Below are 27,981 nucleotides of genomic sequence, written 5' to 3'. Positions count from 1 at the left end.
CTTTGTGTCGTTAATATGTACGTTTCTTTCAAGTCTTCCTCTTCTTGTGTCAAATTGATCACTTGCGTAGTCACATAATCTATAAAAGTATTATACGCCTGGAATTGTTTTATATTGAGCTAAAGTCTGAAGATTATTACTTAGTTGCTTTTTATCAATACGTTTAGCTACCAAATTAAAAGCATCAATTGCGTCTTTTAACCTCATAAGTAAGCATGTGAGTTAATGAAACATTTAGTAAGTTCACTAGAGTTCAAGCTACGTTACACCTTATTTTATATCATTATAATTCGCAATCATCTTCAAAAAAAAATATTCAATTACATTTTCACAACAAAATATTTGTTTTAATTTAATTTGTCATCACTTTTAATATTTTATCTTCTCTGCTTCGAAGAAATGTTTTTTATTTCAAGAATAAAATTTCAATTCTAACCTGTGTGAATCGCTTCTGCTATATTTTCTCAGCGTCGAGTTGTTTATTGTAATACGATCGGATGAATTCCACAACAGCTTGGCTTTGTTTTCCTTATCTTCGTTCGTTAAATTCTAAACAGCTTGGCTTGGCTTGGTTGTCGTTACATTGAGTGTTGTACGCGAAACCATTTTTTAGCCCCGTACGAAGCACTGGGGGCTTATAAGATTAATATGCCGTTTGTAACACGTCGAATTGGAAGCAGACAGTAAGGGCAAAGCATTTGGTTATGTTAATAGATGACGAATCCGCAATAAAAAAAATGTCCGTCCGTCCGTCTGTGACCCCTCTAGCTTGAGCAAATCACAACCTTTTCTCAAAATTCTTTTTTTCGCAATCGACAAAAGTAAGGTCAAGTTCGAAAATGGGCATGGTAGGGCCTGCCCTTCGAGAGCTAGTGCCCTATAGGTGTTTTTCAGTCTTTCGACGATATCTACCGAAATAAGCACGCAATAGCTGCTTGTGATATATCAAATGAAAGGTATTGACGAGTAGAACAAAGTTGCTGAACATTGTTTTTGGGTAAGATGCAACGCGGGATTGTTGGGAGGGCTCAAAGGTCGTTACTCGGCCCTAAGTGTTTTTTGCGCATAAATCGAGTAAATCTCATCCGATTTTGCTAGATTTAGTTTTTTATGGAAGGGAATTGAATACCGAAAATAACGTGGCTAAAAAAGTTTCAAATTTGGGCCCTTGGACTAAGGCCGCTACTCGGCCCTAAGGGTTTTTTGCACATAAATCGAGTAAATCTCATCCGATTTTGCTAGCTTTTGTTTCATTTGAGAGATAATTGAATACCCAATAGAAAGTTGGCAAAAAATGTTGGGTTTCTAAAATAATATCGTAAATTGTTGGTTTTATTTGAGAGGTACTTCGTACGGGCTTTCGTAATTGCGCTATGCGCAATTTTAAAAATGAACACTTTCAGTAAATTTGACCATGCCTAACTTGACTTGCATTTTGGTAACAGACGTATTAGAGGGTCGTATTAGGGTTCCGGGCTATTACGGCTACGGACGTATTATGGTTACGGACGAAATAGGATTACGGGTCGTACGGGGCTAAGTCGCAGCAAACGCTCTGACTGTTCTGATGCCTTGTTTTCATTGAACTTGTGTCAGTTATTTTGTAATTAATTTTTTTTTCACAGGATAGTTAAATTTTAATTTTTAGTATTGTCTTTATAGTTTCATTTTTGACATAAGTGCATGTGAATTTTGTCCCTTTTTGTTTAAACTGATGCCAAATTTATACGAGATTTTAATCGTTCTGCCCGTTTAATTGACTCTTTATGCCACTTGTACACTTTTATGATAGCGTTAATCACAAGCACAGTTAAGATTAGTACCAAAATAATGGCTACGTTTTGTTTGTGCTCCTCAATTGTTTCAATTATTTCCATATTATTCACGTTAGCGTTAGAATTTGTTCCAGTTACAGTAGCAGTTGCGAATTGGTTTTATCAATTTTGTTAACTTTCACTTTTTCTCAGTTAAAAAAAAAACACAAATTCTTCACTCTATTCAGTCACTCTATTCAGTCCTGTCACGGTCGCCATTTGAGAATAGTGAAAACACGTCCTTACTGCTTGAAGGCAGATTTATTATTATTTCTTTATTGTTCTTCATTCTTTAATTATTAATCTTAACTATATTAGTATATGGAGAGAACGGTGCACTCATTCTCTCATTTACAGCTATGTTAGTTATTGTTCTTAAATACTATAATGTGAGCAGTCTTTTTTTGCGCATTTTCCTTTAATAAATTTAGTTTTAGCAAAAAAAAAAAAACTATAATAAGAGAGTGAGAGATTGAAAGATATAAAATAGTACGGAGGTACGTTACAATAGTCTATTTGTATTGTACATTCAACAGGAAAGTTGCACAATCGTCTAGGTGTATTGTGCATCCAACAGGAAGGTTACACAATCGTCTAGGTGTATTGTGCATCCAACAGGAAGGTTGCACAATCGTCTAGGTGTATTGTGCATCCAACAGGAAGGTTGCACAATCGTCTAGGTGTATTGTGCATTCAACAGGAAGGTTGCACAATCGTCTAGATGTATTGTGCATTCAACAGGAAGGTTGCACTATGGATCTGGACGATTGTGCAATTTTCCTGTTAGATGCACAATATATTGTGTTACCTATAACACTTATAACATTGTAAAACCTTCGTGTTGGATGCACAGTACACCTAGACGTTTGTGCAACCTTCCTGTTCGATGCCAAATACACCTAGACGATTGTGCAACCTTCCTGTTCAACTCGCACACGAGTTATATAAAGTCACACACGAGTTATATAAAGTCGCACACGAGTTATATAAAGTCGCACACAAGTTCTATAAACTCGCACACAAGTTCTATAAACTCGCACACGAGTTCTATAAACTCGCACACGAGTTCTATAAACTCGCACACGAGTTCTATAAGCTCGCACACGAGTTCTATAAACTCGCACACACAATATAATTCCCCGTACTCGTATTTTCTTCACGACCCAAATTTAGATCGTTTTATTTACACTAATTAAACTATTTATTTCTGAATTAACTTCATAAAAAAATTAGTTTTGGTTGTAGTCGTTCGACCAGCTCTGAGAAAAGTGATCAGTTTAACGAAATTTTTTGTAAACTGTTCAATTTTCTCAGAGCTGGCCAATCTGCTGCAGCCAAATTTATTTTTTATTGAACGCTAATACATTCGTGGTGGTAATTGCGGTTTTATATTTTTGAAAAAGTATTCTTGTGGAAAGACATCATCAAAAGTAGACTAAAATCCACTTTTTAAAAAACGCCCAATTGTATGCTTTTCAGCAAAGCACCGATGTCTCGTAATAAAATAAGAAAATTAAATAAGGTATTCGACCAAGAGTTGAGGGAATCGAAAAATATTCAATGAAGAATGTGACACACCTCTAACGCATGGTTTTCTCGTAAAGATCCTAAACAGAGGTTACTTCCGCACTAATTTATTTCACTGGAAAGGCACGCACAAAAGCACTAAAGCGTTTCCGTTAAAACGTAATTTTTAAGATGAGGTGTCATACATACCCCGTCGGGCACTGTGCACTTTGATAGGCACTGTGGTCCCGGAACGTGCAGAAATGTGCGGGTCAGAGCTCGGGGATTACCGGGGGCGAGCAAAGTAAAACTTTCATACTCACCAACCCGCAGTAGCAAGCGTGGTGTTTTAATGCTAAAAACCTTCAAACGAAGCCACAACGAATTATACATTGCCACATATAATGCCAGAACATTGTCGTCAAGACAAAAGATGCAAGAAATGGAAGAAGAGCTAGAAAAGATAAAATGGGATGTGGTGAGAGTGAGCGAAGTGAGAAAACCTGGAGAGGAATGCCTGAAATTACAATCAGGGCATACATTCTTCTATCGAGGAAGTGACAGTCAGATGCTGATGCACGGTGTCGGATTGTTCATAAACAAGCGGTGGTCGGATCGCATAACTCACACGAAAAGCATATCCGATCGAGTGATATACGTAAGCCTGAAGATAAACAACAGATACAGTGTCAAATTAATTCAGGTTTACGCACCCACGTCCACCCATGATGACGAAGAAGTAGAAAGATTCTATGAAGATGTCGAAAAAGCTCTGGACGAAAACCCACCACATTACCAATATCTAATCGGTGATTTCAATGCGAAGCTGGGAAAACGAGAAGAAGACTCCGAAGTTTCTATTGGTAGTTTTAGCAACGACCAAAGAAATGAGTGTGGAAATATTTTACTCAACTTCCTACAGCAACACAATTTGTATGCAATGAATTCATTTTTTGCAGGAAAGCCTCAACGGAAATGGACTTGGGCTAGTGCAGATGGTGTAACGAAAAATGAGATCGATTACATCAAAACTGGCTGTAAGTCAACCGTTAAGAACGTTACGGTCCTAAACAATTTTTCAACCGGTAGTGATCACCGAATGGTTCGTGCAAGAGTCACGTTAAATACCAGATTTCAAAGATCACAACTAGTTCAAAAAAGTGAAAGGATTGACGTACAACGGCTTTACACACAAAATGAAGAATTTACTACGAAAATGACTGCCGAATTAGATAACGTCAACAATCAATGTGAAACATTGGACGAATTGAATTCCAAAATAGTCGATACAATAATGGGTTTCATGAAATCCAAATGCAAATCCATAATGGGTTTCATGAAATCCAAATGCAAATCCGTCCAAGGGAAAGAATCAAAACTCAGCAGAGAAACATTAGACCTGATCGCAAGCAGAGCAGAGCTGGTAAAAAACGGAGGACGAGATTCGGTGGAATACCGGAACTTGTCTAAAAGTATCAACAAAGCAAGAAGATCAGATGAAAGAAAATATAATGTCCAATAGACAATCTGCATGAGTTTTTGAAACTATTTTATTCTGATAGTTTAGGTCTCAAAACCCATAGATACGAAGTGTTATAGCTCAATGATGTTAACTAATATTTTTAATTAGCTGTTAAAGTTTTCGCGAGTCACTGACGTCATCATTTTCGCAAAGTTGTAGTTGGATTTGTTTGAAAGTGTTAGTGGACATGAATAAGTTATAGTTGGGTACCTCAAACGGTACATATTTTCATATGACTTAGTCACATCTGCCTTTTTGATATACAATGTTTCACTATGAAATATCAAATATTAACAATATTAAGTAAAACATCAAAAAAAATTAAATTTTTAACTCAAATTTCCCTTTTTTTTAATCAAAAAAATATTCGACCTGTAACACTTGACTAAAATGAAATATGTTAAAATCAGTACCACCAACGTAACACAAAAAAACGAAAACTTAAACAAAATGTCACCGAAATACTGTTTTGTGCTTTCATGCAGATATAATTCAAATAAAAATCCAGATAAACTTTTTTTAACGTGCCGAGAAATGTATCTACAAGAACAAATTGGTGTATTTCAGTTGGACGCAATGTAAAAAGTATGGGTATTAACTCAAGGGCCTATTGCTGCGAAGATCATTTCAATGTAAAAACATAACCTCAAGTCTCATCGATCAACACGAAAAGATTATTAAATCCTTTTGTCCCTTACAGATCGATGAAGACCTCGAGGATAATCCAGATCCATCATCGAAATCCAAACTCAAAAATGGTGTCATTCCGTGCTTAAAACGTCTGGACAATCTTTCACCCAACATTGTTTCATTCACGTCGTTCGTTTCAAAAAGCAATGGATCGATTCATTCTAAAAGTCCGGAAGGTGTGATTTTTGCATTTTCCAGCCTTGAGTTTCCAATCTTGTGTTCACTGAGTTTGCTATGAAATCCATAAACATTTCAAAATCTACTTCTGATAAATTGTTGCACGTTGCTCATTTTTAAAAACGATTACACAACCGGCATTAAGTAATTTTACACATTTACTTGACATTCGTTTGTTTACTTTTTGATTTTTAAAGTTGGTAGACTGATAAACTAAGAAAGAATGACGTCATTGATGATTTACCGATGTGTTAGTGGATATATTACAAATAAATGCTCGTTAGAGTATGACGTCACACTTTACTCCTTTAGTAATCTTTTTAATTAATTTAAAAAAAATAGAAGCAATATTTTGATTATGCGTAATGGTGAGTGTTATTTATTTCTATGTTAGTTTTCGTCTAAAAATGGTTTGAAGTGATTCTATAAATATAATAATAAATATAAATATAATGGCTCAAAACATAATTGAAGCTAACTGCAATATGAAAGTCCTACGGAGAAAAATGACAAACGCCAAAAAAGAAATCTTCAAATTACGAGACAAAACAAATGCGATATTAAACATAGCAACAGAATTTTATGAGAATTTGTTTTCTTCAGCAAGACAGAGCCCAACGGAAGAAACCGAAGATAGACCAATAATAAGAAACGTGGGATCGGAGGATATGCCCGACATAACTGTTGATGAAGTCAAGGCCGCAGTAGCCGAGATGAAAAACAAAAAGTCTCCCGGAGAAGATGGTGTTCCAGTGGAAGCCATTAAACTGGTTGGGGACTCCTTATTAAAGGCAATCACGGCTTTGTTTAATCAATGTCTCCAATGGGAAGAAGTACCAGAAGCCTGGGAAAATGCGGTAATTACATTGCTGCATAAAAAAGGAGACATGCTGCTTTCAGATCTGGTTTCAGCACAAACGACCATTTGCAGGTGATGAGAACGCTTATTGAGAAGTGTCGTGAATACAACATCGACATAGTCTTGCTATTCATAGACTTCGAAAAAGCTTTCGATTCAGTGGAAACATGGTCGATATTGGACGCATTAGACGAATGTAGAGTAGACTCAAGGTACTCCAACACAATTCGATATGTGTACAAAAATGCTACTTCATGTATAAAACTTCATAAGAGCACGGAGAAATTCAGAATTGGCCGAGGTGTAAGGCAGGGTGACACTATTTCACCGAAATTATTCACGGCGATTCTGCAGAGTATTTTTAAGAAGTTAAACTGGAGTAAAATGGGAATAAAGATAAATGGAGAGTACCTGAGCAATCTCCGCTTCGCTGATGACATTGTACCGATAGCAGCGAATCTAGGTCAGGCTCAGCTTATGCTACAACAGTTAAGTGAAGAGGCAAGCAAAGTTGGCCTCAAGATGAACTTATCGAAAACAAAAGTCATGACCAACATCGGGGACGATAGAGAAATCAAAATTGGTGACACTGTCATTGAACGAGTCGACAGCTATGTATATCTAGGACATAAACTGAAGTTAGGTCTGGACAACCAAACTTCGGAAATAAGACGTAGGATTGGTCTTGCATGGGCAGCGTTCGGAAAACTCAGACTCATTTTCAAAAGCAAAATGAATAATAGTCCGAAACGCAAAGTTTTCGACACTTGTGTCCTTCCAGTGCTCACTTATGGAGCGGAAACGTTAACTTTAACGAAAGCATCCGAAGATAAATTGAGAGTGACACAAAGAGCCATGGAACGGAGTATGCTTGGAATAACACTCAGAGACAGAATGACGAATCAATGGATTCGACAACAAACCAGGGTCGTTGATGTCATGGAAAGAATAGCATCTCTGAAATGGAGCTGGGCGGGACATATTGCAAGAAGGACAGACGAACGTTGGACCAAAAAGATCATGAACTGGCGACCATATAAAAGACGAGCTATAGGTAGACCACCAGAGAGATGGACAAACGGAATTGAGAATATTGCAGGTATACAAACTGGCAGCAAATGGCAATGGATCGTACGAAATGGAAAGAAGTTGGAGAGGCCTACATTCAGCAGTGGATAGAAACAGGCTGAAAAAGAAGAAGAAGAAGAAGAAGTCATACATAAATTGCACACTCACCAAATTCGAAATTTCAAACCCTCCTCCTCTCGCGTCCTCCAAAATGAGTGATTGCGTAATTTGTGAATGGCCCCTTACGACCGTTATTTTATTTCTACTGTGCCATCTCTTCTGCAACTCACTTCACACCAAACGACAATTTTGTTTGTTTACATGATAAGCCAAAATAAATTTTTCACCATTTTCGTGACTTTGACGAATATTTCGTTGTTCCATTGTATTGTATTTGTTGTTCCATTGATCTCGAGGGATCACTGACTTCAAAATAATCCCATAATAATGCCAAATAATCCCTGGAAGTAGCTGACCCCTCGATTGATGTTTATCAAAGCACTACAATAACATGCACAAGAACAGATTTTTAGACCCGTACGAAGTACTGGGGTCTTATAAGTTTACGCATACGTTTGTAACACGTCGAAATGGACTCCCTGAGTAAGGGGAACCTATTGTGGTTGTCTAGAGATGCCAAATCAGTGAAAAAAAAAATGTCCGTCTGTCCGTCTGTCTGTCTGCACGATAACTTGAGTAAAACGCATCCGATTTTGAAAATTCTTTTTTTTTCCCGTTTGGTAATGTCAAAAGACAGGCTAAGTTCGAAGATGAGTGATTTTGGATCGACCCCACCCGAGCTGTGGCCCAATAAGTGCTTTACGGTTTTTCAAAGATATCTCCGGACATTTAAACGTTACACTTGTAAGTGATACGTCAAATAAAAGGTATTTACAATGCCGATCGACAAAAAGAAGTTTTTGGAAATCGGATGACCGACTCGTGAGTTAGACCCCTTGGTGTGAAACAGGCACTGGGCGACAAGCAGTTTTAGCTTGTAGGTCGGCCACATTTGAACATATTTCGTATGTTTTAGCTTTATTAGATAGGTATTGACCGTACCAATCAGAGAAAAAAAAGTTTTTGAAATTATTTTCTCCGGAGCGTGAGCTAGGTCTCTTGGAGTGAGCTCTTATCTGGCTACTCGGCAGTACAGTGAACGTGGAGTATTTTGTCAATATCTCGAGTAAATTTTGACCGAATTTCATGATTTTTTTTTTGTTTGAAAGGTATTAACGAATGTAAAGCGTCGGTAAAATTTCCTAACAAAATGGCTGCCGGTGGCCATATTGGATTTTATTAAAAGTTATATATCTTGGGAAAAATGGTACTTAGAGAGTTTCTGTTAACATGTAAATAATTTGTTATGTGTGTGGCGTTTCAGGGATTCCATGTATGGACAGCTATATTGAGCTATATACAGGCATATAGAGCTACATAATAGCATATTCCTCTGTGAAATGTTTATTTATAGTGAAATATAGGTAAATATAGCGGTATATAGCTGTTGAAATAGGAATTTATGAAAGTTGACTTCGTACGGGGCTGTCTATATTGCCTCCGGCAATTTATTTGTATATGATAACAAGGCAAAGAGTGGATAATGTAAATGATTTTAAAGGGCGAATAGCTTTTCAGTAGAGAAGAGTATGAAGTAAGAGAAATAAAGAGTTTCACATTAAAGACTTTTGATACGAATAGGTGTTTCGTACGGGTCGGCGTTAGCTATGTTTTTGACGGTATTTGATATGGTACGACTTCGAGTTCCACATTTCAAACAGACCAAACTTGACCTGTGGAGTCGAAATAGGCTTCGAAATAGGAAACCATGCGCGATCTATTGACTGACGTCAGTTTCACATTTAAAACAGAACCCTCGACAGAACCCCACCACTACTGTTCTACTCGATCAATTATTCTCAATTTCAAACTTGACCTGCAAAACCGAGATGCGCTTCTGTTGAAACCAAATTTGTTGAAATTGGTTCAAAAATACACACTCTATCGTGCTCACACACAAGCATTTGTTTGTTTTCCATTTTCTATTATTATTTTTTTTTAGTTAAGTCAAGTATTAGAAAAGGTTTTTGTCTAGTTTTCCTTTCGCCCTCTCGCTCGTCAGTCGCCATTTATATAAATAACTAACACATTAACGCTGATCATTTGAAAGGTAATTTTATGTGCTTTTGGGCCAAATAGGGTCTTATGGGGTTTGGATGCATATGCGATGAAATATGGGCAGTTAAACATTTCAAACCCTATTTGGCCCAAAAGCACATAAAATTACCTTTCAAATGATACCCCACACCACCATGTACGGCTCGTGTAACTAGAGAAATATTGGTAAGAAAAGTGCAAGTTTTCGGTTGAAAACTTCAACTGCACATATTTCAGTGTGGATTAATTTTAAAACCAATGAGTCTCTATTCGGCTCAATAGTACATGTGGGTACCTTTCTAATGACACCCCACACGACATTGTACGGCTCGTGTACCCGGGGAAATTTTGGTAAGAAAAGTGCAAGTTTTCGGTTTTTGATCACCTTTCACCAGTCACAAAAGCTTCGAAGAATTTGTTTGAAAGTGGTTTTGGGTTCTAGGGTCGAAGTCCTTTCTAGGCACATATAAAAAAGTCCACTGGAAAATGCGTCCGATTTCGGTAGGCTGTTTTTCAAAAGAATCCCTCTTAAACAACTAGAACGATTTCTTTTTGTTATTTCCAGAGTTTGAAGATGAGCAATCAAGCAACTAATGCGGCTGCTCTGTTCAGTTATTATAATTTAGAATGATATGTATCAAATTTTCCCACTGGGATTTCTCTTTTCGTGCATATAATGACATTTGCTCAACTTTATGACACATCTGAGCTGTCAACACTAATCCATTTTGTATTTTTGTTGTGTTTATTCATCTACTTTTAAGTACATCTTGATAAAATTGTGCGGAAAATACGGGGTCACCGTTCACACTTGCGATAATTTACATTTTCGTATGGGTTCGCAAGTCAAAAACATTACGTAATTGTTTGGAGATTGTTATTTTGCCCGAGCTATAAGAAACAAGAATAGACCGGCTAAAGCCTGGTGAGGTCTTTTGTCTTTTTCATAATATTCGAATATTAGCAATTGATAGAAATGTTATTAGTAACCATTGACTAAATGCATCAGTCGGTGCGCAGCTCCCGAATAGTAAACGTCTCTGCTGATAATTATTCTGCTCTCCACGGTGGGGCTGAACGAACTTTAAATAAACATGTCGACTTCCATCTCGGTTCTTTTCATAGCTGAGTTAGGGGAGGCGTGTACTATCCAACGGCACATGTTGCGGGCGCAACCGCTGAGCCGTTTCTGAGAACTAGGAATATCGTCGCCTGGCTCCGCGGAAGTTGCTGGACTAGTGTTTGAAACTGGAATTGGTAGAGGGACAAATTCTGAGAACAACCATGTAAAAATTATTGCTCTCGGTCATTTGGTCGCAGAGCAATAGAAGCTTCTTCTTCTTTTTCAGCCTGTTTCTATCCACTGCTGGATGTAGGCCTCTCCAACTTCTTTCCATTTCGTACGATCCATTGCCATTTGCTGCCAGTTTGTACCTGCAATATTCTTAATTCCGTTTGTCCTTCTCTCTGGTGGTCTACCTATAGCTCGTCTTTTATATGGTCGCCAGTTCATGATCTTTTTGGTCCAACGTTCGTCTATCCTTCTTGCAATATGTCCCGCCCAGCTCCATTTCAGAGATGCTATTCTTTACATGACATCAACGACCCTGGTTTGTTGTCGAATCCATTGATTCGTCATTCTGTCTCTGAGTGTTATTCCAAGCATACTCCGTTCCATGGCTCTTTGTGTCACTCTCAATTTATCTTCGGATGCTTTTGTTAAAGTTAACGTTTCCGCTCCATAAGTGAAGGACACAAGTGTCGAAAACTTTGCGTTTCAGACTATTATTCATTTTGCTTTTGAAAATGAGTCTGAGTTTTCCGAACGCTGCCCATGCAAGACCAATCCTACGTCTTATTTCCGAAGTTTGGTTGTCCAGACCTAATTTCAGTTTATGTCCTAGATATACATAGCTGTCGACTCGTTCAATGACAGTGTCACCAATTTTGATCTCTCTATCGTCCCCGATGTTGGTCATGACTTTTGTTTTCGATAAGTTCATCTTGAGGCCAACTTTGCTTGCCTCTTCACTTAACTGTTGTAGCATAAGCTGAGCCTGACCTAGATTCGCTGCTAGCGGTACAATGTCATCAGCGAAGCGGAGATTGCTCAGGTACTCTCCATTTATCTTTATTCCCATTTTACTCCAGTTTAACTTCCTAAAAATACTCTGCAGAATCGCCGTGAATAATTTCGGTGAAATAGTGTCACCCTGCCTTACACCTCGGCCGAGTCTGAATTTCTCCGTGCTCTTATGAAGTTTTATACATGAAGTAGCATTTTTGTACACATATCGAATTGTGTTGGAGTACCTTGAGTCTACTCTACATTCGTCTAATGCGTCCAATATCGACCATGTTTCCACTGAATCGAAAGCTTTTTCGAAGTCTATGAATAGCAAGACTATGTCGATGTTGTATTCACGACACTTCTCAATAAGCGTTCTCATCACCTGCAAATGGTCGTTTGTGCTGAAACCAGATCTGAAAGCAGCTTGTTCAACAGGTTGGTAGAAGTCGAACTTGTTAGTGTTCCTCTTCGTAATGATTTTCATAAACAACTTGTAGAGTGTTGACAATAGGCTTATGGGCCGGTAATTTTCCAGCTTTGTTATGTCTCCTTTTTTATGCAGCAATGTAATTACTTCTGGTACTTCTTCCCCTTGGAGACATTGATTAAACAAAGCCGTGATTGCCTTTAATAAGGAGTCTCCACCCAGTTTAATGGCTTCCACTGGAACACCATCTTCTCCGGGAGACTTTTTGTTTTTCATCTCGGCTACTGCGGCCTTGACTTCATCAACAGTTATGTCGGGCATATCCTCCGATCCCACGTTTCTTATTATTGGTCTATCTTCGGTTTCTTCCGTTGGACTCTGTCTTGCTGAAGAAAACAAATTCTCAAAAAATTCTGTTGCAATGTTTAATATCGCATTTCGATCCGTTTGGATCGTTCCTGTTTTGTCTCGTAATTTGAAGATTTCTTTTTTGGCGTTTGTCATTTTTCTCCGTAGGACTTTCATATTGCAGTTAGCTTCAATTATGTTTTGAGCCAATTGGACATTATATTTTCTTTCATCTGATCTCCTTGCTTTGTTGATACTTTTAGACAAGTTCCGGTATTCCACCGAATCTCGCCCTCCGTTTTTTACCAACTCTGCTCTGCTTGCGATCAGGTCTAATGTTTCTCTGCTGAGTTTTGATTCTTTCCCTTGGACGGATTTGCATTTGGATTTCATGAAACCCATTATTGTATCGACGATTTTGGTATTCAATTCGTCCAATGTTTCACATTGATTGTTGACGTTATCTAATTCGGCAGTCATTTTCGTAGCAAATTCTTCATTTTGTGTGTAAAGCCGTTGTACGTCAATCCTTTCACTTTTTTGAACTAGTTGTGATCTTTGAAATCTGGTATTTAACGTGACTCTTGCACGAACAAACACCGCCAAAGACTGTCCCAAGCCAGTTTGAAAAAGAGTGGAGGGAATGAAGTTTAACGAGGACGTAGCAGTAGATAAGATATGATTAGATAGATCAATCTTAAGGCTGAATGAATCGTGAGCTGGAAGCCGAAAGAATTGGGGTTAAGGGACCAACGTTGAGGCGAAACAACACGATCAGGAAGCCCAAGGATAGAACGATCCCAGAATTCTTATTAGCTACTAGGTTAAGCTTTAGAAGGACGTCCTTTAAAAGACGCCAATAACCTTTTGCTCAGATAGGTTCAAAAGAAATTTTTCAATAGAAGCTGAAAGTCGAAAATTCCACCTCTTCAAGGGGTGATGATTCCTCGACGAAGTTCTCGATCCATCACTTTAATAGCGTTTCTAGACAAAGTTAATGTGCTGTTTCGAATGGCAATAAAGGTAATTGAATTTAGAATAACTGCAAAAACCTATCTTCTGTGTCAAATTAATGATTTAAGTTTGAGTTTGTCAATTTTTACTAATAATAAAGGTACTTCACAATTTTCCTTCAAATTGCTCTTTCTCTTCGAAAATCAAGTTTTGTGACCTAAAATTGGTATGGTCAGAAAGGTAATTGAATTTAGAATAACTGCAAAAACCTATCTTCTGTGTCAAATTAATGAAATAAGTTTGAGTTTGTCAATTTTTACTAATAATAAAGGTACTTCACAATTTTCCTTTAAATTGCTCTTTCTCTTCGAAAATCAAGTCTTGTGATCTAAAATTGGTATAGTCAGAAATGTAATTGAATTTAGAATTTAATAAGCGAAACTTGTAGAACTGCAAAAACCTATCTTCTGTGTCAAATCAATGAAATAAGTTTGAGTTTGTCAATTTTTACTAATAATAAAGGTACTTCACAATTTTCCTTTAAATTGCTCTTTCTCTTCGAAAATCAAGTCTTGTGATCTAAAATTGGTATGGTCAGAAAGGTAATTGAATTTAGAATTTAATAAGCGAAACTTGTAAAACAGCAAAAACCTATCTTCTGTGTCACATCAATGAAATAAGTTGGAGTTTGTCAATTTTTACTAATAATGAAGGTACTTCACAATTTGCCTTTAAATTGCTCTTTCTCTTCGAAAATGAAGTCTTGTGATCTAAAATTGGTATGGTCAGAAACGTAATTGAATTTAGAATTAAATAAACAAAGCTTGTAGAACTGCAACAACCTATCTTCTGTGTCAAATCAATGAAATAAGTTTGATTTGTCAATTTTTACTAATAATAAAGATACTTCACAATTTTCCTTTAAATTGCTCTTTCTCTTCGAAAATGAAGTCTTGTGATCTAAAATTGATATGGTCAGAAAGGTAATTGAATTTAGAATTTAATAAGCGAAACTTGTAGAACTACAGAAACCTATCTTCTGTGTCAAATCAATGAAATAAGTTTGAGTTTGTCAATTTTTACTAATAATAAAGGTACTTCACAATTTTCCTTTAAATTGCTCGTTCTCTTCGAAAAATAAAGTCTTGTGATCTAAAATTGGTATGGTCAGAAAGGTAATTGAATTTAGAATTTAATAAGCGAAACTTGTAGAATTACAGAAACCTATCTTCTGTGTCAAATCAATGAAATAAGTTTGAGTTTGTCAATTTTTACTAATAATAAAGGTACTTCACAATTTTTCTTTAAATTGCTCTTTCTCTTCGAAAATGAAGTCTTGTGATCTAAAATTGGTATGGTCAGAAAGGTAATTGAATTTAGAATTTAATAAGCGAAACTTGTAGAACTACAGAAACCTATCTTCTGTGTCAAATCAATGAAATAAGTTTGAGTTTGTCAATTTTTACTAATAATAAAGGTACTTCACAATTTTCCTTTAAATTGCTCTTTCTCTTCGAAATGAAGTCTTGTGATCTAAAATTGGTATGGTCAGAAACGTAATTGAATTTAGAATTAAATAAACAAAGCTTGTAGAACTGCAACAACCTATCTTCTGTGTCAAATCAATGAAATAAGTTTGATTTGTCAATTTTTACTAATAATAAAGGTACTTCACAATTTTCCTTTAAATTGCTCTTTCTCTTCGAAAATGAAGTCTTGTGATCTAAAATTGGTATGGTCAGAAAGGTAATTGAATTTAGAATTTAATAAGCGAAACTTGTAGAACTACAGAAACCTATCTTCTGTGTCAAATCAATGAAATAAGTTTGAGTTTGTCAATTTTTACTAATAATAAAGGTACTTCACAATTTTCCTTTAAATTGCTCTTTCTCTTCGAAAAATAAAGTCTTGTGATCTAAAATTGGTATGGTCAGAAAGGTAATTGAATTTAGAATTTAATAAGCGAAACTTGTAGAATTACAGAAACCTATCTTCTGTGTCAAATCAATGAAATAAGTTTGAGTTTGTCAATTTTTACTAATAATAAAGGTACTTCACAATTTTCCTTCAAATTGCTCTTTCTCTTCGAAAATGAAGTTTTGTGATCTAAAATTGGTATGGTCAGAAAGGTAATTGAATTTAGAATTTAATAAGCGAAACTTGTAGAACTACAGAAACCTATCTTCTGTGTCAAATCAATGAAATAAGTTTGAGTTTGTCAATTTTTACTAATAATAAAGGTACTTCACAATTTTCCTTTAAATTGCTCTTTCTCTTCGAAAGTGAAGTCTTGTGATCTAAAATTGGTATGGTCAGAAAGGTAATTGAATTTAGAATTTAATAAGCGAAACTTGTAGAACTACAGAAACCTATCTTCTGTGTCAAATCAATGAAATAAGTTTGAGTTTGTCAATTTTTACTAATAATAAAGGTACTTCACAATTTTCCTTTAAATTGCTCTTTCTCTTCGAAAATGAAGTCTTGTGATCTAAAATTGGTATGGTCAGAAACGTAATTGAATTTAGAATTAAATAAACAAAGCTTGTAGAACTGCAACAACCTATCTTCTGTGTCAAATCAATGAAATAAGTTTGATTTGTCAATTTTTACTAATAATAAAGGTACTTCACAATTTTCCTTTAAATTGCTCTTTCTCTTCGAAAAATAAAGTCTTGTGATCTAAAATTGGTATGGTCAGAAAGGTAATTGAATTTAGAATTTAATAAGCGAAACTTGTAGAACTACAGAAACCTATCTTCTGTGTCAAATCAATGAAATAAGTTTGAGTTTGTCAATTTTTACTAATAATAAAGGTACTTCACAATTTTCCTTCAAATTGCTCTTTCTCTTCGAAAATGAAGTTTTGTGATCTAAAATTGGTATGGTCAGAAAGGTAATTGAATTTAGAATTTAATAAGCGAAACTTGTAGAACTACAGAAACCTATCTTCTGTGTCAAATCAATGAAATAAGTTTGAGTTTGTCAATTTTTACTAATAATAAAGGTACTTCACAATTTTCCTTTAAATTGCTCTTTCTCTTCGAAAGTGTAGTCTTGTGATCTAAAATTGGTATGGTCAGAAAGGTAATTGAATTTAGAATTTAATAAGCGAAACTTGTAGAACTACAGAAACCTATCTTCTGTGTCAAATCAATGAAATAAGTTTGAGTTTGTCAATTTTTACTAATAATAAAGGTACTTCACAATTTTCCTTTAAATTGCTCTTTCTCTTCGAAAATGAAGTCTTGTGATCTAAAATTGGTATGGTCAGAAAGGTAATTGAATTTAGAATTTAATAAGCGAAACTTGTAGAACTACAGAAACCTATCTTCTGTGTCAAATCAATGAAATAAGTTTGAGTTTGTCAATTTTTACTAATAATAAAGGTACTTCACAATTTTCCTTTAAATTGCTCTTTCTCTTCGAAAAATAAAGTCTTGTGATCTAAAATTGGTATGGTCAGAAAGGTAATTGAATTTAGAATTTAATAAGCGAAACTTGTAGAATTACAGAAACCTATCTTCTGTGTCAAATCAATGAAATAAGTTTGAGTTTGTCAATTTTTACTAATAATAAAGGTACTTCACAATTTTCCTTTAAATTGCTCTTTCTCTTCGAAAGTGAAGTCTTGTGATCTAAAATTGGTATGGTCAGAAAGCTAATTGAATTTAGAATTTAATAAGCGAAACTTGTAGAACTACAGAAACCTATCTTCTGTGTCAAATCAATGAAATAAGTTTGAGTTTGTCAATTTTTACTAATAATAAAGGTACTTCACAATTTTCCTTTAAATTGCTCTTTCTCTTCGAAAGTGAAGTCTTGTGATCTAAAATTGGTATGGTCAGAAAGGTAATTGAATTTAGAATTTAATAAGCGAAACTTGTAGAATTACAGAAACCTATCTTCTGTGTCAAATCAATGAAATAAGTTTGAGTTTGTCAATTTTTACTAATAATAAAGGTACTTCACAATTTTCCTTCAAATTGCTCTTTCTCTTCGAAAATGAAGTTTTGTGATCTAAAATTGGTATGGTCAGAAAGGTAATTGAATTTAGAATTTAATAAGCGAAACTTGTAGAACTACAGAAACCTATCTTCTGTGTCAAATCAATGAAATAAGTTTGAGTTTGTCAATTTTTACTAATAATAAAGGTACTTCACAATTTTCCTTTAAATTGCTCTTTCTCTTCGAAAGTGAAGTCTTGTGATCTAAAATTGGTATGGTCAGAAAGCTAATTGAATTTAGAATTTAATAAGCGAAACTTGTAGAACTACAGAAACCTATCTTCTGTGTCAAATCAATGAAATAAGTTTGAGTTTGTCAATTTTTACTAATAATAAAGGTACTTCACAATTTTCCTTCAAATTGCTCTTTCTCTTCGAAAATGAAGTTTTGTGATCTAAAATTGGTATGGTCAGAAAGGTAATTGAATTTAGAATTTAATAAGCGAAACTTGTAGAACTACAGAAACCTATCTTCTGTGTCAAATCAATGAAATAAGTTTGAGTTTGTCAATTTTTACTAATAATAAAGGTACTTCACAATTTTCCTTCAAATTGCTCTTTCTCTTCGAAAATGAAGTTTTGTGATCTAAAATTGGTATGGTCAGAAAGGTAATTGAATTTAGAATTTAATAAGCGAAACTTGTAGAACTACAGAAACCTATCTTCTGTGTCAAATCAATGAAATAAGTTTGAGTTTGTCAATTTTTACTAATAATAAAGGTACTTCACAATTTTTCTTTAAATTGCTCTTTCTCTTCGAAAATGAAGTCTTGTGATCTAAAATTGGTATGGTCAGAAAGGTAATTGAATTTAGAATATAATAAGCGAAACTTGTAGAACTACAGAAACCTATCTTCTGTGTCAAATCAATGAAATAAGTTTGAGTTTGTAAATTTTTACTAATAATGAAGGTACTTCACAATTTGCCTTTAAATTGCTCTTTCTCTTCGAAAATGAAGTTTTGTGATCTAAAATTGGTATGGTCAGAAAGGTAATTGAATTTAGAATTTAATAAGCGAAACTTGTAGAACTACAGAAACCTATCTTCTGTGTCAAATCAATGAAATAAGTTTGAGTTTGTCAATTTTTACTAATAATAAAGGTACTTCACAATTTTCCTTTAAATTGCTCGTTCTCTTCGAAAATGAAGTCTTGTGATCTAAAATTGGTATGGTCAGAAAGGTAATTGAATTTAGAATTTAATAAGCGAAACTTGTAGAACTACAGAAACCTATCTTCTGTGTCAAATCAATGAAATAAGTTTGAGTTTGTCAATTTTTACTAATAATAAAGGTACTTCACAATTTTCCTTTAAATTGCTCTTTCTCTTCGAAAGTGAAGTCTTGTGATCTAAAATTGGTATGGTCAGAAAGCTAATTGAATTTAGAATAGCAAAATAGCAAACGGCAACTAAAGTTGCAAATTGTAACAACGGTTAAATTATAGAGTTGGAAACTTAGTTGTATCACATTATATCTAAGCTTAATCAACAGTTGAAACGCTTTCAGTTGTAAACCAGTTGTATTACTTCATATCAAAGATTAATCAATAGTTGAAGTGGAAGTTAAAGTAAGGTTAAATCGCTTAACATCAAAGGTTTATCGACAGTTGCAATTGATGTTGCAAAAACGGTTTACTCACTTCACATCAAAGGTTGATAGACAGTTGCAATTGACGTTGTACAAACGGTTCAATCACTTACCATCAAAGGTTGATCGACAGTTGCGATTGAAGTTGTAAATACGGTTAAATCGCTTAACATCAGATATTGATCGACAGTTGTAATTGAAGTAGTGAAAACGGGTCAATCACTTCACAGCAAAGGTAGATCGACAGTTGCAATTGAAGTTGTAAATACGGTTAAATCGCTTAACATCAGATATTGATCGACAGTTGCAATTGAAGTAGTGAAAATGGGTCAATCACTTCACAGCAAAGGTTGATCGACAGTTGCAATTGGAGTTGTAAAAACAGTTCAATTACTTACCATCAAAGGTTGAAAGAAGAAGAAGAAGAAGAAGAAAGGTTGATCGACAGTTGCAATTGAAGTTGTAAATACGGTTAAACCACTTCACAGCAAAGGTTGATAGACAGTTGCAATTGACGTTGTAAAAACGGTTAAATCACTTATCATCAAAGGTTGATCAACAGTTGCAATAGAAGTTGTAAATACGGAATTGTTACTAAAAATCGAAGGTTGATCGACAGTTGCAAATTGCAACTTGCAATAAAAGTTGTAAATACGGTTTTATCACTTATGTAAAGTTTGGGGAGGTCAAACAGATTGCTATTATATTAGATATAGGGGAACACACACACACACCTCTTCTAATGATTTTACTTATAAAAAATGACCACATATGTATCGTTTCGACGATAATCATCACGTGGTGAATTTTTAGTATGAAAATCCGCTATAGTATCACCCGTATTGTATAGATCATTCAAACGATGTCACATTTTACATTCTATCGTTAGGTCTGGTGATTGTGCTTTCGACCATCTGTAAACTTTGGGGTCAGATCGACGAGAGAATGTAAAATGCGATATCGTTTGAATGATCTGGCCAAGTGACCCTTAGAAAATGGGGGTTGTAAATAATTTAGGAAATATCTAGCAACCCCTGTCACATTTTTGTCGTAATAAGGGTATCGAGCCAAAATACACATTTTTCTGCGGAAAACTCGAGATAACATCATGGAAACATTACGATTTCCAATAACAACTATCCGTCAGGTGGACAACTTAGAACATTCCTTAAGAGGAGGAGAGAATGTTCGAAAGCAATTGGTAAGAGAAAAAGAAATTTCAGTTCAAAGATTTGCAAAGTGACATCGTACCATTCATACTTATGTAGGAAAACGTAATCAATTTACTCAACGGCGACAACCCTTTGAAGCTTCTAAATGCTATCATGACATTTATTTTCGCTCCCCGAATTCTCGTTCATTTTTCTTGGCATGGCTCACTGATAAAAAAAAGCCTTCAAAGAGCTGGTGATCACAGATATCATTATACGTTGTATTCGTGGACGATTTCCGAATTACAAAAACACGGATTTGAAGCAGATCATTTCCCACTACTTTTCGGTACGGAAATAAATCTTAAAATGTGTTTGATTAAGATCCGACGTGTGGGAGACTACAATAACCATTAAAACGTCAAAAATTTCTTAGATTTTTTTGTTTCTTATTTTCTTGCTCCGTTTTTAAGAAGCTAACGCTACAGTCTGGGAATTATAAGAAGTAACAATTATAATCCAATCGACGCTATTCATTCCACATGCATTACCAACGTTACGACATTTACGTATGTATATGTATTATAACATGTAAATCGCATGCGGATTGAATAACCTCGATTGGATTGTAATTGTTGAAGATGTAACTTCGTATAATTCTCCCACCGTATTTTCTATGCAGCACCTATTGTGCTTCGAGATTCCTTTAGCTCGGAATCTCAAGATGTTTCATGTTTTCTTGGATTCTTGACATCAACAGAACCAGCCATTTTAAAGACAAAGAATTTTCTTCTGTAAATAGCGACTAAGGAAAAGAAATGTTGTCATTTATGACTAACGTATTTGATCGAGTGTTACAGTAGCGAAAACCCGACCGTGAGTTGCTTATGGAACATTCAAAAAAATAGCACAATTAACGGTTCTTAACGGTTTGTGTTACGATGCAACGTTTCTCTTACACCTATCGGTACAGTGACTTAATGAAATACCACCAACCAGTATCACCATAACGCAATTCCCGATTTTCTGAAAACATTGAATTTAAATCCAAAAAATCATTTCAAACATTTTTATTTGATTATTTAAGATGCCAAAGAATGAATCTTTAATACAAATTACTCCTTTTGTAAATGGGTTTCACACAATAACAATAGTATTTTGATTCTCCAACCCTTTGACAGAGTTATCTTAAACATTCGACAAACTTTCTTCAATCAATTTAGTACCAAAAATGTCATTTCATTTTATTTATTATTCAAAAAAATATATCATAGACTACGCATATACATCATTCCATTATTTTCAATAACTTCAACGTCGTCGTATGGAGATGTATATGGTCTCCATACGACAACAGAAAAATATTAACCTAATTCTATTCGGTTTTATTTTGATAGCATTTATTTTGATACTACATGTATTCATGGTACATTTTAGCAAATTACAAAAAAAAATCATCTTTTTATAAGGATGAGTTTAAATGCTTGCGACTCACACACTTGTTGACGTTTGCGACACACACATTTGTTTATGTTTGCGTAGATAGTGGTACACTCACATGTTATATTCGTTTGATGACATTTCTGTTTCTGTTTTCATTTTGTTCGAAGAATTTTGACTTTGAGTGCAAATATTGAATAAGTTAAGAGGAAACATCAATTATTATTTGTGTGGTCTTTGGCGAGCTAAATCCTCCGAAAGAATCCAAATTTTAACAAACACTTTGATTGAGATAAGTGAAAAAACCATACTTCATCGGCATGTAATAATGCTGTGTAAACAAAGTGAAATAATGAAAAATGTATGACTGTTTCAGTTCTAGAACTCATATCAATCAGAATCGGATCAATATTTTCGGAATAAGATGATGCCTGTTCAAAACGTAAAAGTAAGAAGCAGTTTCCATAGAATCTGTACAAAAAACCATATCAGAAATGCGACCTTTATGCCGTAAAGCTATGTACTGCTATGAACCGAAGAGAAAGTGATCCACAAAACACGCAGGACCATGCCTTGAGGTGAATTTATTGTAAATTTACACGAAAGTTGCGCCTCGAATATCCGTGATCCGCTGAGCGTTTGCTTCGCATTCTCTTTGATACGCTTTGCTTGGCTATTTTTCTGACAAAGTCTTAAACTCGACTTTGACTATCTGCGTACTATGTCATTGGCCGCCAATTTTAGATTATTTTGTATTTATCACTTCAAAGTCAAGAGAGTTTTATATAGTGTAGAAGTTAACGACCAACGTTTTACAACTTTTACAATTTTTCTCATTCACAAACTAATTGTTCAACGCGCTTTAAGGGCTTTAGTTGTTAGTCAATAAGGAATAAAGCTCCCCTTATAGCACGTTGTACAATAAGTTTACGAATGAGTAAAGTCAAAAATTAAGTTGTCAACGTTGGTCGTTAATTTCTAGACTAATATTGTGTATTGAATAGAAGCTGCAGCGAGTTGCAGTCCACTACATGTGGCAATAATTGCTAGCAGGGGGTGGTAAAAAGTAAAATAATCTCTTCGACATATATATAAAAGCGAATTGTAAACAGTTTATTGTGTATAATGGAGTAAGGGGAAAAAGACGGATGTTTCTTCGTCCATTTCAATCCGATACAACTTACAAAACATGTCGTCTAAAGTAATGGATGAGGATATCGAAATAAGCTTAGACTTATATATAAACAAATTTCTTGATTCCATCGGCAGTTCATAGAAATTTTCCTGGTATTTGCTAACAAGAATGGCACCTTCAAACACAACCGAATTTTCGTTTTGATGTATTGTGTCAACCATGAAAATTTCAAGTTTCTTCGTAAGCAGCCATCGATTTTTTTCAGATGAATCCAATCGAATGTCCTTAAGACGCAGAATATTTTTTTGTAAGGATTCGGATGCAACTTTTTGTTTTTCTTCGTATTCACGGATTTTTTTCACACGCATCTCTTTCAGCAATTCTTTTGATAACTTGCTGTAATGGCAAATGACCTCCTCTAACCAAACTTTTTAAAAAACCCAAATTACTCTCGCCAGGAAACGCAGAGTACTCATCAAATACACCAAAGCGTTCTACATCGTCCGTTACGTGTATCACCGAGTGGATACTGTGCGTAGAATTCTCATTTCCGTAAATATCTCCAAATCTTTTTGAAAATGATCGAAATAGACGTTTCGCAACAGGTAAATATTTTAACAATGGTTTGCTGCAACATATTGTCACTGCGCAGTGAAGTGCTAAGAAATGGTTATACATTTCGTCAGTAAGGAACCCGCGTAGCGCCACTGGACCGGTTTTTAGCAGAAATGTGCGAAATTCAGTGGCTTTCCAGAAACTTAAGCAATTCAGTGATCTGTTGGTTCTACCAATTTCGGACGGCTTCGTACCACCGGCTTGTATATGCCTTTCGGAAATTCCCGAAACATCTTTAGAAGATAGTTTCAAATTACTACATCCATTGACCCATAACAACAAAAGCCGCTTCATACAGCCGTACAATATGAGGTGTAGGTACTCCAACGGGATGTCATGAATCATATCTATCGGCAGTTCTTCTAGCGGAGAGTCGTCGTGGTGGTGTTGCTCGTTTACTTGGTTTCGGAAGGACTCGTCTGTTCTAAGTGGAGCACGAGTTCCGATTAAACAAACATGTCCTGCACTTTTTTTTTGTTTTGAAACTGTTGCTTTGACTTTGCATAAATATTCTCCTTCTTCCTCGCATCGTTCGCAAGAAAAATAGCCGTTGTGCCCAATGATGCATTTTAAGAATGCCCGTGCAGGAGCGTCTAATATAAATTTGTCGATTCGAATTTTCAAAATTTTGGTGTGTCCACTCTGCACAACAGTTAACCCATTTGCTAACAACCCATGCATTTCGTTTAGAAGTGGTCGGACGAATATTTCGGCACTATCGGGTTTCGACGATCCTTTAAACAATTGTACGAAGAACGATTTCATATCGACTCCTTTGATACTACACTGAACAGGCCAGAACTCAGATTTCGAACTTTTATAAATTGGGGTGCCATCGATATGAATAGTGAGCTCAAGTAAATCCGAACAGTTGTGCTTTTTGGACAATTCGATTAATTTACTCTTAAGTCCACCGTACCAACATTCGCCAGACCCCATTTTGAACACATCGACTTTTTTTGGTGTTTTCAGAAGTGTTCTTGCGTCCACTGGCAAGGAAGGGTGACCATTTGACTTCAAAATTTTCAAGAGTTCGCTCAGGGCAAATAACCGAATATTGTTATCAATCGCCCACTTTCGTAGTTTATAGTCTATAGTTTTGATGTAAGCAAAAACGTCAAATCCGAACTCGAAAACTTCGCTCAATTCTGCTAAATCCTGTAGCTCTAAATCATCGATTTGCGAATCGTCCAAAGGAGTACAATTTTGAGGTTCTGATAACATAATTACTATTAAGAACAATTCCTCAGAAAGGAGTATAAATGATCCTTCTTAAGGAGTTTTATTTGTTACACTACCTTCACAATCATTGGTATCAAATTCACTCATACAGTCGGAGTCATCTCTTTCACTTATAAACTCGGAGTCGCTCAGCATATAAAAATCAGTATCGGATGCTTCCATTTCAAAATCGGTTTCTGCATGTGGAGCCATCATATTTGACTGTTGCGTGAAGGTTTTTTTTTTATTAGGAAGTGGTTTCATTAAAACAATTAAAAGAACATTTATTTTTACTATGTAAGTGAAATAATGCAAACTACCCGATTTTTCTAAGTACTAACGAATCAAATTCACTTATCGGTGCTAGATTTTTAGCCTAACAAAAATTCATAAAATAATAATCTAGACATTCATTTGTTAAATAAATTTTGTGTGCAATCATTTACAAATCACAACAGCTCCTAAAACACGTCAAGTTTTACTTATATTACGATGCAATACAAAAATTTCTTCGATTAGCGTACCTCTGAATAGCTCAATGCAATATTCTCTGCCATTTGAATTTCATCTATTTTCGCTTTAAGCTTTCGTTGAAAGGTTCTCTTTGATGTTAACATAATGATAGTTTTGTTTGTTTCGATGATTAGATAATTGAAATACTTGAATGGTTTGATATTTCACGCAAGGAGACATTAGGAGTACTCTGATTCAACTCTACTATGCATTAAAAAACCTCGTTTAGTGTTTTTGAATAAATTTTTTGATTCGGGATTGCCGAATGTTATTTATTTCCTACCAAATATTTCGACCTCAGTTCGAGGACATTATCTATGGCTGAAACATTTTTTCACGAATTCGATTACAAATCTCCAAACTCGTTTAGTGTTTCACATTGAAACGTTCACTAATGAGTTACATTTGTTAAGATTTCTTAATATTTATTGAAACATTAAAAACTCTTTTTTTAATGAGAGCTGAAAAAATTCTAAAAAATGACGAAAAATTCAGAAATTTATACCTGAGAATTATTCTTATTTTGGAATAAAAATTCGCAAAAAAAGCCCTAAAGTGGCAAAATCTCGTACTTCAATTGTCGATGGATCTCTTAATTTCTGCTAAAAATAGCTACGCTGAAAAACCTAGCTATGTTTATATTTCATTTCATTTGTTTCTGATAAAAGTAACCTAATACAATGAGCGCCAGTATGCGTTAACAATTCAAAGGCAGTAGAAACATACTGACCACTCCATGTGAGTATGGCGCTTTTCTCAATCCGAATTGCAAAACATTTATTTTTGCAAAGTTGTAGTTTTCCCCTTACTTTTACTTTCGCAAACAAGAAAAAACGAAGAATGAAAAGCAAAACTTGTATTAGATGACCATCTTTGTGACGGGTCAAGTCTGGTCCCTTAAGGTGGTCAATGTAGGCGAATTTGACTGTAATTTTAAGCGCCTCTACAAAGAAAAATAAGTTGGCTGAGATTTTCCTGACGTAGTGAAAATCATTCGAAAAAAAATCTTCACAACTTCAAGCGAAAATTTAAAATGTCGTCTCCTCAAGCTGAAGCAGAGATCGAGCTGTACTGTATAGCTGAAACGATTGAAAATGCACAATTGATGGTCACTGCATCTCCAGAATTATGGGTTAATGGTAACATTCTCCTTTGGCCACCCGGAGAGGTCGATAGAAGTAAGCCGACTCCCCCACAGTCGGACTGGACGCCAACAATGTGCAGGATCTTAAAAAGCTCAATAGGTAAAACCGATTTTTTATCATAATGTGCTAAAATACCATCAACATCAACACTGGTATCTAAATGAATGCTATCAAAGAAATTGTGTAAAAACTAATAGTGGATATTGAGATCATTGACGATACACTCCTTCATACAACTTTTATTTAAAAAAAAAAAAAACAAAAAGCGCTGTTTTATGGGAAAATATATGTAAGAGTTCTAATTGCAGAGTCTGCGCTGCACTAAATAATTGATTTGCTAAAAAATGTTTTAAACTTGAAAGTGAATTTGCGAAATCTTGAGCAACTCAATGAAACTGTTGCTTTATTCTGAAGAATTTGTGTAATCAATTCGACGCGATTTTCGACCCGTTTATGTGTAGTCGCTTGAACAAAAAATTATAAAATGTTGACCACAAGCAATCCAATTATCTGTCTACACTATTATTACAGAGACGGCTCAAATTTCGAATAATTTCAAAATTTGGCAAGTTCACTGTTCAGATTAAAAATAAATTAAATTTACCACTTCAGTCGAAACTATTTCGTGAAAACTTTCGGCTAATAAAAACACTTTTGGGAGAGAAGCAGAAGCAAATTCAACTCACGATTCCTATCCAAACTTTAGTCGCAACATATGAATGTTTCGTTGATCTATGTGCGCTGATATTTACGTTATTTCTTAGTCGCAACAGAGTAAAATCACTTGATCTTTGACCCCTTACTTATCATTTGTTTAGCGACTTTCAAAGAAGCTTTAGAGTTTGAAAAGATGTATTCTAAACATCGGAATTCGGACTCGTTTCGAGAATTTGAGGCCCGTAAACAACTTAAACGGAAGCATCCCATTAATGAAAATGAGAACTTGAAGTCAGATTTGATAGACATGAGTTCATTGGTCAATAAAATTAACAATGAAAATGGTAATATTGAAAAACAGTTATAATTCTGCTATTAACATGGAAACATTTAGCTTCCAAACCGAAAAATGTTGAGCTAAAAGCAAAAGGCAATAAATACCATAGCCTGTGTCTGGATAAGGATAAAGCCAAATTGAGCACGCGAGGTATATTTTTTTATTTAAACAAAAAAACTTATCAACATTTCCTTCAAATTTTAAGAGCCAAATAAAAACAAATTTGGTATACCACCACGGTCAAATGTTCGTGTAAAGCCCAAAAGTAGTTATTTTAAATTAGTAATGAGGTCGCTTCAACTCTAAATGATAAATTTGTTTAAGATCCTGCATTAGAAAAAGGCGGAGTGGTGAATGAGGTTAAAAAGCCTCGTTATGAGAATTATCTCAAATCAGGAAGTAGTTTTCAATCTCAACAGTTTCGTAAAATTCTTTTTGATTGTAAAATTCTTAGAAATAAACACCGCTTCCGCCGCTGGCAAAAAGAAAATTTCACCACCCCCTCTCATAAAAATGAACCAAGCTAAAGTAAGCTCAACTATCACGAAGGAGCAATACTTAATCGAAAATGCGCTTACTGA

General features: G+C 35.1%; 2 long non-coding RNA genes across 2 annotated transcripts; one reads left to right on the top strand and one right to left on the bottom strand.

Moving 5' to 3' along the window:
* Positions 1-450: 450 nt before the first annotated feature.
* On the bottom strand, positions 451-21,016 carry LOC119083040. Its single transcript, XR_005088785.1, has 3 exons — positions 20,819-21,016; positions 8,573-8,575; positions 451-463 (listed from the first exon to the last, which is right to left on the bottom strand). It is a non-coding gene; the product is annotated as an uncharacterized LOC119083040 (long non-coding RNA).
* LOC119083042 lies at positions 3,067-27,830 on the top strand. The gene is made up of 3 exons (XR_005088787.1): positions 3,067-3,310; positions 22,548-22,555; positions 27,820-27,830. It is a non-coding gene; the product is annotated as an uncharacterized LOC119083042 (long non-coding RNA).
* Positions 27,831-27,981: the final 151 nt, after the last annotated feature.

This window comes from Bradysia coprophila, unplaced genomic scaffold (genome assembly GCF_014529535.1).
Source record: "Bradysia coprophila strain Holo2 unplaced genomic scaffold, BU_Bcop_v1 contig_538, whole genome shotgun sequence".
Classification (NCBI taxonomy): domain Eukaryota; kingdom Metazoa; phylum Arthropoda; class Insecta; order Diptera; family Sciaridae; genus Bradysia; species Bradysia coprophila.
The sequence above is the reverse complement of the archived record's forward strand: the minus strand, read 5'-3'. Positions and strand labels throughout refer to the sequence as shown.